Source organism: Papio anubis, chromosome 11, assembly GCF_008728515.1.
Source record: "Papio anubis isolate 15944 chromosome 11, Panubis1.0, whole genome shotgun sequence".
NCBI lineage: Eukaryota > Metazoa > Chordata > Mammalia > Primates > Cercopithecidae > Papio > Papio anubis.
This window is the reverse complement of record NC_044986.1, coordinates 44,478,704-44,492,327: the sequence shown is the minus strand read 5'-3', so window position 1 is coordinate 44,492,327 and position 13,624 is coordinate 44,478,704. Positions and strand designations below refer to the sequence as shown.

At 43.1% G+C, this 13,624-nt stretch overlaps 1 protein-coding gene across 3 annotated transcripts in view; it reads right to left on the bottom strand.

Moving 5' to 3' along the window:
• LIPA (lipase A, lysosomal acid type) overlaps window positions 1-13,624 on the bottom strand; it is a 37,594-nt gene that overhangs the window by 14,509 nt on the left and 9,461 nt on the right. The gene's annotated exons all lie outside the window — the stretch shown is intronic.

Here is a 13,624-nt window from a genome sequence, read left to right as displayed (position 1 = left end):
TTTACCCAAAGGAGTTGAAAACTTACATCTACACAAAGACCTGCATACAGATGTCTATAGTAGCTTTACTCATAATTGCCAAAATTTCGAAGCAACCAAGATGTGCTCCAGTAAATGAATGGGTAACTAAACTGTGCTACATCCAGACAATGGAGTGTTACTCAGCCCTAAAAGGAATTGAGCTATCAAGTCATGAAAAGATGTAGAGAAACCTTAAATACATATTACTAAGATCTGTAAAGGCTGCATTCTATATGACATGCTGGAAAAGACAAAACTATAGAGACAGTAAAAAAGATCCTGGTTGCCAGGGGTTAGGAGGGAGGAAGGCATTCATAGACACAGCAAAGAGGATTTTTTAGGTCAGTGAGACTACTCTGTATGATACTATAGTGGTAGATACATGCCATCATACATTTGTCCAAAACTATAGAATATACAACATCAAGAGTGAACTGTAACGGCCGGGTGTGGTGGCTCACGCCTATAATCCCAGCACTTTGGGAGGCTGAGGCGGGTGGATCACTTGAGGTCAGTAGTTTGAGACTAGCCTGGCCAACATGGCAAAATCCTGTCTCTACTAAAAATACAAAAAAGATAGCTGGGTGTGGTGGTGCACGCCTGTAATCCCAGCTATTCAGGATGCTGAGGCAGGAGAATTGCTTGAACCTGGGACGCAGAGGTTGCAGTGAGCCAAGATTGCACCACTGTACTCCAGCCTAGGGGGCAGAGCGAGACTGAGTCTCAAAAAAAAAAAAAAAAAGTGAACCCTAATATAAACTATGGACTTTGTGTGAATGTAGGTTCATCAGCTGTAACAATTACAATTCCACTCTGCAGGGGATGTTCATAACAGGGGAGTGTGGGGACCAGAGGGTATATGGGAAATCTCTGTACCTTCCACTCAATTTTGCTGTGAACTTAAAACTGCTTTAAAAAATAAAATTTAATAAAAATTTTTAAAGCTGAATAAAAGTTAAATAGATAAAAAGGCTCACACACACAAATTCATAAATATATGTGTCTGTGTCTACCTGTAAGAATTTATTTTCTACTCACCTGTACCTGAGACAGTGATACAGCAGAAAAAAAACAAAGATGTAGGAGCCAAAGAAACCTGACCTCAGGCTGCTTACCTATTGCTGAGACCATTCAGTTATTCAAAATAAGCCTTGCCGGGTGCAGTGGCTCAAGCCTGTAATCCCAGCACTTTGGGAGGCCGAGACGGGCGGATCACGAGGTCAGGAGATCGAGACCATCCTGGCTAACACGGTGAAACCCCGTCTCTACTAAAAATACAAAAAACTAGCCGGGCGAGGTGGTGGGCGCCTGTAGTCCCAGCTACTTGGGAGGCTGAGGCAGGAGAATGGCATGAACCCGGGAGGCGGAGCTTGCAGTGAGCTGAGATCCGGCCACTGCACTCCAGCCTGGGCGACAAAGCGAGACTCTGTCTTTAAAAAAAAAAAAAAAAAAAAAAAAACAAGCCTTCACTGAGTACCAACTATGTGCCAGGCATTCTTCTCAGCACTGAGAACACAGCAGAGAACAAAAACAAGAGGAAAAACAAATACCCCCGTGGAGCTGACATTATACTGACCATGAGTTTTATTCACTCATTTGATTGATTGATTGATTGATTGATTGAGATAGGGTCTTGCTCTGTGGCCCAGGATGGAGTGCAGTGGCATGATCTCCCCTCACAGCAACCTCCACCTCCTGGGCTCAAGTGATCCTTCCATCTCAACCTCCTAAGTAGCTGGGATTTCGGGCATGCACCACCACACCCAGCTAATTTTTGTGTTTTTTGTAGAGACAGTGTTTCACCATGTTCCCAGGCTGTTCTCGAACTCCTGACTCAAGCAATCCACCCCCACCTCAGCTTCCCAAAGTGCTGGGATTACATCCAGGTGTGAGCCACCATGCCCAGTCTGACCATGAGTTTTAGACAGCTCAGACAAACCTAGGCTCAACTCTGTCCTCTCCAAGTTCTGACGTGACACCTTGGGGAAACTTCTCCTAAAATTAATATCACTTCCTGAAGAGTAGAAATGATAATACACATTTTATAGGACATAGTGAGATATGAGATATTATATGAAAAGTAGGTAGCAAAGTGTCTGACACACAGTAAGAGTTGACTATACATCAACTCATAGAATTAAGTTGCTTAACCAGCCTGCATCTCAGTTCCAAAAATAATTATTAAGAGGAATAAGTGAGGTAAGTACCCAGCATAGTGACTGACACACAGGTCACAGTAAACAAATGAGAGCTTCCTTTGCCCTCTGCTCATTCTTTACAATAGTGAAAAACTGGAAATAAGCTAATTGTCAAGTGGTCAAATAATTCATTGAAATCCACTTGGTACAATAATTATCTATCGACCATGACAAGGACAGTGACAGCATAGAAAAGCTTATAACATACCTTGCAAAAGGAAAAAAAAAGCAAAATACAAAATTATAGACTACTCTGAATTATAGCTATGCAAAAATAATGTACACCAAATAGGAGTGTAAAATACCAAGGAAAAATGAGAAGAATTATTTGTCCGGATGATAAGACTATAAGTGAATTGACAAATGTTCACTTCTGCTAATGTCCTAATATAGATTTGGTAACTAGCAAATTGTTTTTAAATGACAGTTCTGCTGCAAGGTAGCTTCTGTGGACCACTCTGGAAGGCACTGCTCACATACCTGAAAATATACATGGTACTCCCTGGAGTTGTACAACCTAGGGGTGCTGTACCCTCATGTTGTTAAAATAGAAGGACCCCAGGCGAAGAGTATAAAATGATTCCCATAACTTTTTTTTTTTTTTTTTTTTAAAAGAGACAAGGTCTCGTCTTATCACCTAGATGGGAGTGCAGTAGCATGAGTGCTCACTGCAGCCTCAAACTCCTGGACTCAAGTGATCCTCCCACCTCAGGTCCCTGAAGAACTGGGATTACAGGCATGTACCACAACATCCAGCCAATTTTTTAAAAAAAATTTCATAGAGGTGAGGTCTTACTATGTTGCCTAGGCTGGTCTCAAACTCCTGGCCTCAAGTGATTCTCTTGCCTTGGCCTCTCAAAGTGCGGGGATTACAGAAGTGAGCCATCATGTCTGGCTGCTGTGATTTTCTAATGACAAAATAGAAATGCCAGGGCCATGTAGATGAACTTATACCCATGGGGAGAAAATAGAAAGCAAATAGGACAATAATAGGGCTGCTTTATGTGCTCATCTTTGCCTTCAAAGGTTCATTTTAATGTGATAGTAACAAGACTAAATTTACTACGAAAAGTGTATGTGGAAGGCACTGTGGTAGATACAGCGTCTTATGCACAGGCTTCTTGGCTACAATGAAGAAGATGACAATCCAGCTGGGAAAATCTGAAAAATGATCATTAAAAATTCAAAATTATAAACATCAGTGTGACAATAATAATTACCAAAATTAATTCATCACTAAATTATAGTTGAAAAATGTGTAACTACAGGCAGCAGCAGCATCTCATGGTAACTGTACAATGCAGTGAGAATGGTGACTGGGAGCTGTACGATGCAGTGGCTCTGCCCTACTGATGGCGCCCAACACTTCCTAGAAAGAGGGGCTTTCCTGCTCATGCCACAGCTCCTTAGGTATGTTGAGACACTTTTCACCCACCAAGAGTGATCAGGGACTAGGCCATGAGGAAGGCGACTTGACTTTCAAAGGCCAGGAACGGGATGCTCCCACAGGTCAGGTCATTTCCAACAAAAACAACTGCAATCGTCTTCCCTCAGGATGGAGAGTCAGAGTGAGGCAAGAGGAAGGCTCGTAGGTGGCCTAATTCCTTGGCACTTGTTCCAATCTGTGCCTTTGTAGTTAACATGGAAAGCCCAGGGCTGCCTAGTCCACTCCTCAGGGGAGAGTGTCCAGAGAAAGGCAGGAATGGTTTGAAAGCAGAGAGGGCCCTGGGGCAAGGATAATTGCGAGAGGAGGAGGAGGGTGATGTGTGGCAGCCAGGCCAGGACAGAGGCTGGGAGGGGAGATGTTGGCCAGTGCATGGGACCAGGACTCAGCTCCCCACCTTCTCTCGATGGGGAATGTTCAAAATTTCCCTGAAGTCCCTGTACTTCCCTCTGTAACCTCCAGGAGCTTTGAATGGGGAAATGTGGAAGTTGACAAGTTGAAGACATATCAGGAAAGTCTTTAAACATCCCCAATAAATAACTCCTGGATTCCCAAGGGCAATGAGGAGCTACTGCAGTTTTCCTGGGAGGTGAGTGTGAAGCAAGGAATGGCATGTGGACAGCTGGAGCACGTGCTACCCAGGAGACCATGCCTAGGGCGGCTGAGCAGCTTCTAAGAACATCTGTAAATACCCTTGTTCCACCAGACCTAATTCACACCTGCACAACACTTTTCTCAGGGAATTACTTTATCCTTTGAAGGAGTCTTCTAAAGAACAAGTCAAAGCCACTATTTTTCTAATTGTCCTTTTTTGTTTGTTTGGGTTCGTCCATCCCCTACTTCAAGCTGAATACAAAAGCTCAATTAACAACAGACACAAAAGAGGCACCAGATGGGAAGGAAACAGTGAATCTATTCTTTACAAGCTAAATGTTTTCAAATCTGGAGAATCCGGGCCAAGCACTGCAAAGGGTACTGCAGACCACACTGTTTCCTCATGGGAAATGCTGGCAGATGAGGAAAGCGACTGATGAAGAAAGGTAAATGTCTGACAAATGGCATGGCTTTAGAGCAATGAAGGCCACTCAGCTGTGTCCTCCACATTCAGGTGAAAAGTTTTTAATGGAAATCTGCTGTATCTTAAGCAGTACACCAGAAGGTAAAATATCAAGAGGTGATTTGAAAACACACATTATATTTTGTGCAAACCTTTAGTGGTGCCTACTGAGTAGCAGCCACTGCTATTAGGTTGTTGCAAAAGTCATTGCGGTTTTTGCCCCTAAAAAGCAATGGCAGTCCCGGGCGCGGTAGCTCGCCTGTAATCCCAGCACTTTGGGAGGCCAAGGCGGGCGGATCACCTGAGGTCAAGAGTTTGAGGCCTGCCTAGCCAACATGGCAAAACCCTAGTGGTGGGTGCCTGTTATCCCAGCTACTCAGGAGGCTGAGGCAGGAGAATTGTTGGAACCCAAGAGGTGGAGGTTGTGGTCAGCCAAGATCGCACCACTGGACTCTAGCCTAGGTGACAGAGAGGGATTCCATTAGCCCCCACCCCCAAGACATAAAAAAGTAAGGCAAAAACCACAATTACTTTTGCCCCAACCTAATAGATGCTAGGAATGCAAAGATGGGTAACCCCGCTCCCTCCCACAGGGAGCTGCATCCTCTAGGGAGACAGACACACAATGACTGTCTAGCCCAGGAAGAAGAAGGCTAGAACACCACTCAGGAAGGCCCAGAAGAAGGAGAAAGTTACTTGGCCAGAGGCACAAATATTTGACCTGGATTCTAAGTAAGAGACAGATGTTTCCACAAAGGGTTCTAGAGAAAACATAGGAGCCAGATGAATAGAGAGCTGACACCGCACCCAGGCCTTGGCCAGGTGGGACCAGTGTGCACACGAAAGGCTCCCTGCCTGATTCTGATGCGCAGCCAGGCTGGGGAACAACTAGGAAAAGTCCAGTGCCTTGTCTGACCTGGAAACACAGGGAACAGGAAGGACTTCATGGGATGCACATCCTTCCAGGCTGGGCCAGTTTCCTTTCATCCGAGAACAAAAAAGTCTCTTCTGAGGAGGGAGATGCAGAGGATATAACTTACTGAGCTTCCAGAGATGGCGGTTCCATTAGGCATCATGGATCCTCAACAAAGAAAATAGTACCAAATCTTAGCGTGGAAAACCTTTAAAAATGGCTGCTAAACTGCTTGCCCCTTCCCTCTGGCACCGGGTGAATACAAAAGGGAATGATATTGACTGGACGCTGGAAGCAGGCCCAGCCAACTGTCTGCCAGCTTCTCTCACCTGCTCCCAGCAGGCGGAAGAAAGGAAGGTACAACGTGGTTCTTTCCCATCCCACCACCAAACAAGGATTTAAGGATTTACTGGCAAAGGATGTTTCCCTCTGGGAAGGTAAAACCTATTGCCGCTCACATCTTCCAGGGAACTATTTCAGATTTCACTTCACCTTGCTGAGAATAGCTGATTGAAATGATAGCTAGCGCTGACTGCACGCTTACATGCTGTAGGTACTGTACTGAAAATCCTTTGAAGTTGGCACTACTGCCATTGAACAGAACAGGGAATTGTGGCAGAGAAGTCAAGCAACTTGCCTAAGGCTGAACCAGAGCTAGGAAGCGGGGGAGTTGGAATCTAACAAGGTGTGTCTGACACCACAGGCCATGCTTTTCACCGCTTTGCTAGGGACAGAAGGTTAACAAGAGAGAAGTCTCTAGAACACACTGAGGGCTTCTGGCTGAAGGCAGGAAGCTATTTTTGAGAGGATATGGACAAAGTGCTTGAAGAAAGTAATCTCTAGTAGATGGAGGGGATAGGGAATGAAAGGAGAGGCACCCACTCAGCCTCGCCTGCTCCGGCAGCTGCTCCAAGGCCCAACCTGCTCAATGCACTCAGGCACCCTGAAACCCTGTTTGTCTGAGTGACAAACCAGCATGACAGATCAAGGGCTGCCTTCCCCAGCTGTGCCCTACGGGTGGCTCTAGGAGGGCTGGGGATTAAGGGAAAAGACTAAAGGACCATTTCTCAGCCTGGAGATGGCAAGTGAGTTCATCATGGCTCTATAGGACAAAACTGACAAAGAAGCAGCCCAGTGCCAGCCCACCACGACGCTGCCTTCCCAGTGTGGGTGGAAGCCAGGAGGGGATTACTCAGGCTCCGAAACTGAATGTGCTGAGCCCACAGTTCCGCAGGAGGAAGATGACCGGGTGGGTGGGGAAGTTCCTCCTGCCTCCCAAGGCACTGGCCTTCTCTGCCAGGATGCTGAGTCCGGACAGGACCCTGTCACACTCCAAAACACATGTGAGAAACCAGCTGAGGTCCAGGGCAGAACCAAAACAGAGAACAAGGAGGAGGTCGCACACCGGGGCATTAGCATGAAGCAGACCTCAGTTCTTACTGCTACAAAATTTCGTAGGATTTGCTCAACTCTCTCTGAAGTATAGGTGTTCTTTTCTAAAGTGAGAATGATGAAGTAGTTAATACATAGTAGAGCTGAATAAATAATGGTCCCTTATAGTAACATAATAAATCTATACAGTTGGTCCTTAAACAATACAGGTTTGAACTGCACAGGTCCACTCATACATGAATTTTTTTTCAATAAACATTGAAAAATTTGTTGGAGATTTGCAACAATTTGAGAAAAACAGACCAACTCTAGTCTAGAAATAATAACAAGTTACTAAAAGTTTAGGTATGTCATGAATGTATAAAATATATTTAGATATTGGCCTATTTTTTATTTATTACCATAAATATACACGAAGTATAAAAAGTTAACATTTTCAAAACTTAGACACACACTTACAGACCATACATGGTGCCATTGACAGTTAAGAGAAATGTAAACAAATGTAAAGATGCGGTATTAAATCATAACTGCATAAAATTAACTAGAATATATTGTGTACTACTGTAATAATTTTGTAGCCACCTCCTGTTGCTCTTGTGGTGAGTGTTGTAAATATCTGCTTAAATTTCCCGTGACACTAATCATCTCCACGTGAGCAGTTCGTCTCTCCAGTAAATGCATATTGCAGTAAACAGTGATCTCTTGCAGTTCTCATATGTTTTTCATCATGTTTAGTGCAATATCATAAACCTTGAGTAACACCATGGGACCCATACAAAGAACTAATAGTGATCTGGGAGTGCTCCCAAAAGCAGAGAAAAATCCAGACAAGAAAAAGTTGGATTGCTTGATATGTGTCATAGATTAAGGTCTGCAGCTTCAATTATCTTCATTTCAAGATAAATGACATATAACGACAACTGTTTAAAAAAAAAAAGGGGAAATAAAGTTTGTGAAGCCATTTGTCATCGTAGCTATGACAGCAAGTGCCAAAACCTTGCACTTTTTCTGAAATACCTTTGATCTTATATTGAAAATGCAGCTTTGATGTGGGTGCGGAATTGCCCTAATATGATTCTAGACTCTTATATTCAAGATAAAGCGAGAATAGATTCTAGACTCTAAGAGTCAAGAAAAAGCAAAGTCATTATGTGACAACTTAAAGAAAAAAGAAGGCGAAGAATCTAAAGTTGGAGAATTTCATGCCAATAAAAGATGTTTTGATAATTTTACAAAGAGGTTTGTTTGGCTTTTAAAATGCCAAGACAGACCAGGCACGGTGGCTCATGTTTGTAATCCCAGCACTTTGGGAGGCCAAAGTGGGAGGATCTCTTGAGGCCAGGATTTCGAAACCAGCCTGGAAAACACAGTGAGATCCCATCTCTATCAAAAATTGCTTTAAAAATTAGCCGAGTATGTTTGGCACGTGTTTGTAGTCCTAGTTACTTAGAAGGCTGAAGTAAGAAGACTGCTTGAGCCTAGGAGTTTGAGGTTACAGTGAGCTATAATGGTGCCACTGCACTCCAGCTGGGTGACAGAGCAAGATGTCATCTCTAAAAAGCCAAAAATTAATTAATTTTAAGAATTAAAAATTTTAAAAACTTTAAAAATATGCTAAGATAACAGAAGCAGCAGCTTCTGCCAGCCAAGAGGCCACATATAAGTTCCTGGAGGAAAACGTGTCTGCCTGAACAGGTTTTTAATGCAGATGAAAGTGTTCCATTCTGAAAAAAAACAAATCCCACAAAGGACATTTATTAGTAAGGAAGAGAAGCAAGCACCAGGATTTAAGACAGGAAGGGATAGGCTAACTCTACTGTTCTGTGCAAATGCAGTAGGGTTGATGGTCAGGTCTGCCCTTATCTATAAATCTGCTAATCCCTGAGCCTTGAAGGGAAAATATAGACATCAGCTGTCAGTCTTTTGGCTGTACAATAAGAAGGTCTGGACAATGAGAACTATTTTTCCAGATTGGTTCCATTGATGCTTTTTTTCCTGAAGTCAGGAAGCACCTTGCCAGTAAGGGAATGTCTTTCAAAGTTCTTTTGATATTGGACAATGCCTCCGGCCACACAGAACCCCATGAATTCAATACCAAAGGCATCGAAGTGGTCTACTTGCCCCCAAACACATCTTTAATTCAGTCTCTAAATTAGGAGGTCATAAAGTCCTTTAAGGCTCTTTACACACATACACTATGGAAACGATGGACAATGTTATGGAAGAGAATCCCAACAGAGAGAACATCATGAAGGTCTGGAAGAATTACACCACTGAAGACGCCACTGCTGTTACAGAAAAAGCTGTTAAAGTTATCAAGCCTGAAACAATAAATTCCTGCTGGAGAAAATTGTGTCCAGATGTTGTGCATGACTTCACAGAATCCATATCCATGACTTAGCCAATCAAGGAAATCAAGAAAAAGATTGTGGATATGACAAAAAGGTGGAGGGTGGGAGCAGGTAAAGAGTTTCAAGATATGCATCTTAAATAAAATCAAGAGCTAAAAGGCACACCAGAGGAATTTACAGAAGATAACTTGATGGAGATGAGTGCTTTCTAAAACAGCACCAGACTATGGGAAAGAAGACATGGGAGATACAGTACCAGAAAACAAACTGATATTAGACAATTCAGGAGAAGGGTGGCAACTGCAATTATTCAAGACTTCCTTTACAACACTGATGCTTCTACGACACAGGCACTGAAACTAAAGCGAATGATGGAAGAATTGCTATTCTATAGAAACATTTCTAGGGAAATGAAAAAAGGTCAGAAATTACAATGTATTTTTATGAAGTTACCCTGAATGTGCCTACTTCTCCTGTCTCCCCTTCCACTTCCTCCCCCTCTTCCACCTCTGCTATAGGACAGCAAGACCAACTCTTCCTCTTCCTCCTCTTCCTTAGCCTGTTCCAACATGAGAATGAAGACCTTTATGATGATCCACTTCCACTTAATGAATAGTAAATACATTTTCTTTTCTTTATGATTTCCTTATAACATTTTCTTTCTCTAGTTTACTTATGGTAAGAATATAGTATATAATACATATAATATATAAAATATATGTTAATCGGCTATGTACATTATAGGTAAGCCCTCTGGTCAACTAGGTTATTAGTTAAATTTTGAGGAATGCAAAAGTTATATGCAGTTTTCAATAGCTCTGGAGGCCAGCACCCCTAACCCCCATGTTGTTAAAGAGTCAACTGTAAGTAATAAAATATTATTAGAACATAACTGCTATGAAGAAGGATAAAGTGAAGTGGTATTCTTTGGTCCAGGTAATATAATCATAGTAACAGCAAGAGTGTACTAAATGTTGACAATGTGTCAGGCACCATGCTAAGCACTTAAGCGCTTTACATGCATTATCTCAGATAAGTCACCTAACAGCTCTCTGAGTTGGTGTAGTAGGCAGAAGCAGGACATCTAGAAGATACAGGACACCTAAGTCAGATACTTTCCATAGTGTGACTTTATCAGGGACATCATAGCTGTTCTGAGGCCTGAGAAGAGGACCAAGTGGGCAGGAACAGTCACGGGCTGTGTGACTCCCACCTTCACTACCCATCAGCTGCTTTATCTTGGGCAAGTTAATTAACCCCTATAAACCTTGGTTTCCTCATCTGTAAAACAGGAGGTAATAGGAGTTCTTACACCCTAGAATTGTATGAAAGTTCACCTGATGATTCACACAGAGCACAGCGCTTGACCAGTCCACAGGACACATTCAGAGAGTCACATGGCCTTTGCCACTGTGCAGTCCATGGTACTCACACTTCACTGTCACCCTGCTAGGGAGCAGGTGGCCTGCAAGAGTGAACACAACAAGAGCGCCCTGCATCACAGAGCAGGGAAGAAAACCGTTCCATGCCTCAGAATGCTGTTTTCCCCACCACTAGCAATAGTCACTCTGATCACCAGGCAACATGAAAGCAGTAATGTGGTCTGTCTTGTTCACTGCAGAACTTTCCAGGACATTGTCATAATTAGAGTTTTCCATACACCCAGGATGGTGCTGGGCCATTTACATCATTCTTCCTCCTTTGGCGCCTCTGAGTCTTAGAGAGAATAAATCATTTGACCCAGGACACACAATTAGTATATGATGGAGCTGGGAATCAAACCCAGGTCATGTGACAAACGTGCCCATCATCTCCATGCCAAATTGCCTTTCTGTCTTCCCTGACCCTCTCTGTCACCACGGCCTGTCCTCAGACAGCTTTGCAGCACAGCAACTTGAGTTCCAGAGTTTCAGAGTTGACCGAATTTTCGGAAATTATCTAGCTCTCATCCAAAATGCTCCCTCAACAGAAGGAGCAGAGGGTCCACAGAAGAAGGCACTTTCAGGGGACGCAGGGCTAGAGATGACACAGTGCGTGTCACCGGACCCCCCAGACATAGTTCTATGACATTTCTTACTTTTCTTACTTCTGTCCACTGTAAACAAAGGCATCTTCCTCCTTTCCATACAATTTAGAATACATCCCTGTCATGGAGGGCTTAATCCTGAAGAAGTCAATATCAAAGACCACCATCAAATCCACGTTGATATTTCAAAATTAAAAACAGAGGCTGGGCACCATGGTTCATGTCTGTTATCCCAGCCCTTTGGGAGGCTGAGGGAGGATCATTTGAGGCTGCAGTAAGCTATGATCATACCACTGCACTCTAGCCTGGGAGACAGGACGAGACTTTTAAAATATTTATTTATTCATTTAAATATTTTAGATAAATAAATGTCTTAAAAGCAACTGTATCACCTGCACTTATTATAATATATTTCACAGGCCTTATCAAATTTTCACAACAGTCTATGAAGGAGCCAGTATCATTCTTCCTGTTTAATAATTGAATAAGTCAAAACTTCGAGAGGTAAAGAAAATTGCCAAGTCACACAGCTAGTTAAATAGTAGAGCCAGAACTTACACCCATGACTGGTGGCTCTTCACATGTTCACCTTAATCACGAGGCAATACAGCTTCAAGTTTTACCCACCACAGGAAGCTTTCAAGTTGTGTTCGTGGACTCCTAGGAGTCCAGGAGTAGGAAATCCTTAATGCAGTGTGGCCTTGAGCAGGGGACACTATTGCAGTGTCACAGGAGGGTTGCAGGAGCATACTTGGGTAGACTGCAGCCTGGAGTTAAAGCAATTTACCATTTAAAGAGAATCAGAAAAGTCTTCACCCCCACAGAGTCTGGTGGGGATGACAGAGGTCACACACATCATCATCTACATAATAATATATTGTTTATTGTCTTAATTGTAATGGAGAAAAACACAGAGAACTATGAGAATATGTAGCCAGGTGCCTGATCTGTTGTGAGAGGCTGAGGAAATCCTCCCTGAAGATGTGAAAATTAGGTTGAAGACAGAGGACAGGTCAGAGCGGTAACCAGGAGGAAGAGGAGGGAAGGGGACAGGGCAGAGTACTGTCTTCCTTTCCACTCGGCTCTCTGCTCTGATCCCATCCTGGGCCTATGAGACAAACTGTACGGCTGACCTCACTTATGCTGCTCCATTAGGCAAAGGTTCTGAATGCAATCCCCTACCCAACGCACCATCAGAGTGCTACATGAGCCTGAGTTCAGCCCAAGTCATCAAGCTCAGGCATTGATTAATGAACCCGCATCTGTTCGGCACCATCAGGGGTGAGGAATTACATCCCCGATCACCAAGGCCTATGTGTAGCCTGTTAGAGCACTGCAGTGATTCAAAAAATAGTTTCTTTAGAGGTGAAGGATTTTTCTATAAAGAAAGAAAAATCTAGAAATCAATCAGAATTCTAAAATAAACAATCAAAGCAAAATACAAGTTGATAGACTCCTTCTAAAGACTTAACTCACAAGCCATGCTGTGAATTTTCAGGTATGACTCTTAATATCTCAATGGGCAACCCCTGGGGAATCTTTGCTGAGGCCACAGTTGAAAAGCCTGTTTCTGGATGCTGAAGGCAGTCATTCCAGGCTTTCACAGTCTAGAGCGCCACTTCACCCACTTGGCAATCTGATGCGTAACTTTCAGATACAAATGTGCCACTCTTGGTGTTTTGATGATTGGCCAATATCCTAGTAGGCAAGAAGTAAATCTGCCTTGTTGTTGCTGTTTTACGTATTTAATGCAAGACCAGTGTGTATTTCCTTATTTCAGTCAAATAAAATATATATTGTACGTATCACGGGATCAATTGGTTAATATTTATTATGTAAGGCCACATTCTCCAGTTCAAAGATCACTGAATCTGTAGTTAGACAGGCCAGACCATGACCCTCCGACCTGCGGCAAATTCCTTTCCCTATTTGAACCTGGCTATCTTATCCAACAAAATGAGGGTGTTAGTCTAGAACACAGGTTGCCAAAACCAAGAATTCTACCTTGGAACCCACCAGTGAAGTGTGTTAAAAAAAACAAAAATCCCTAGCCCAGGCAGGAATCTGAGATCCCTCTAGTGCTAACTCCCTATGACTTTCTGAAATAAGGCTGAGCAGATGAAAACAGAGCCACTTCCCTGTGAAGGATTAATTTCTGAATCTCAGTTCCCTTCAGGAGCAAAGGGTTGCTCAACACTTTCTAAGAAGGTTGCTTAATG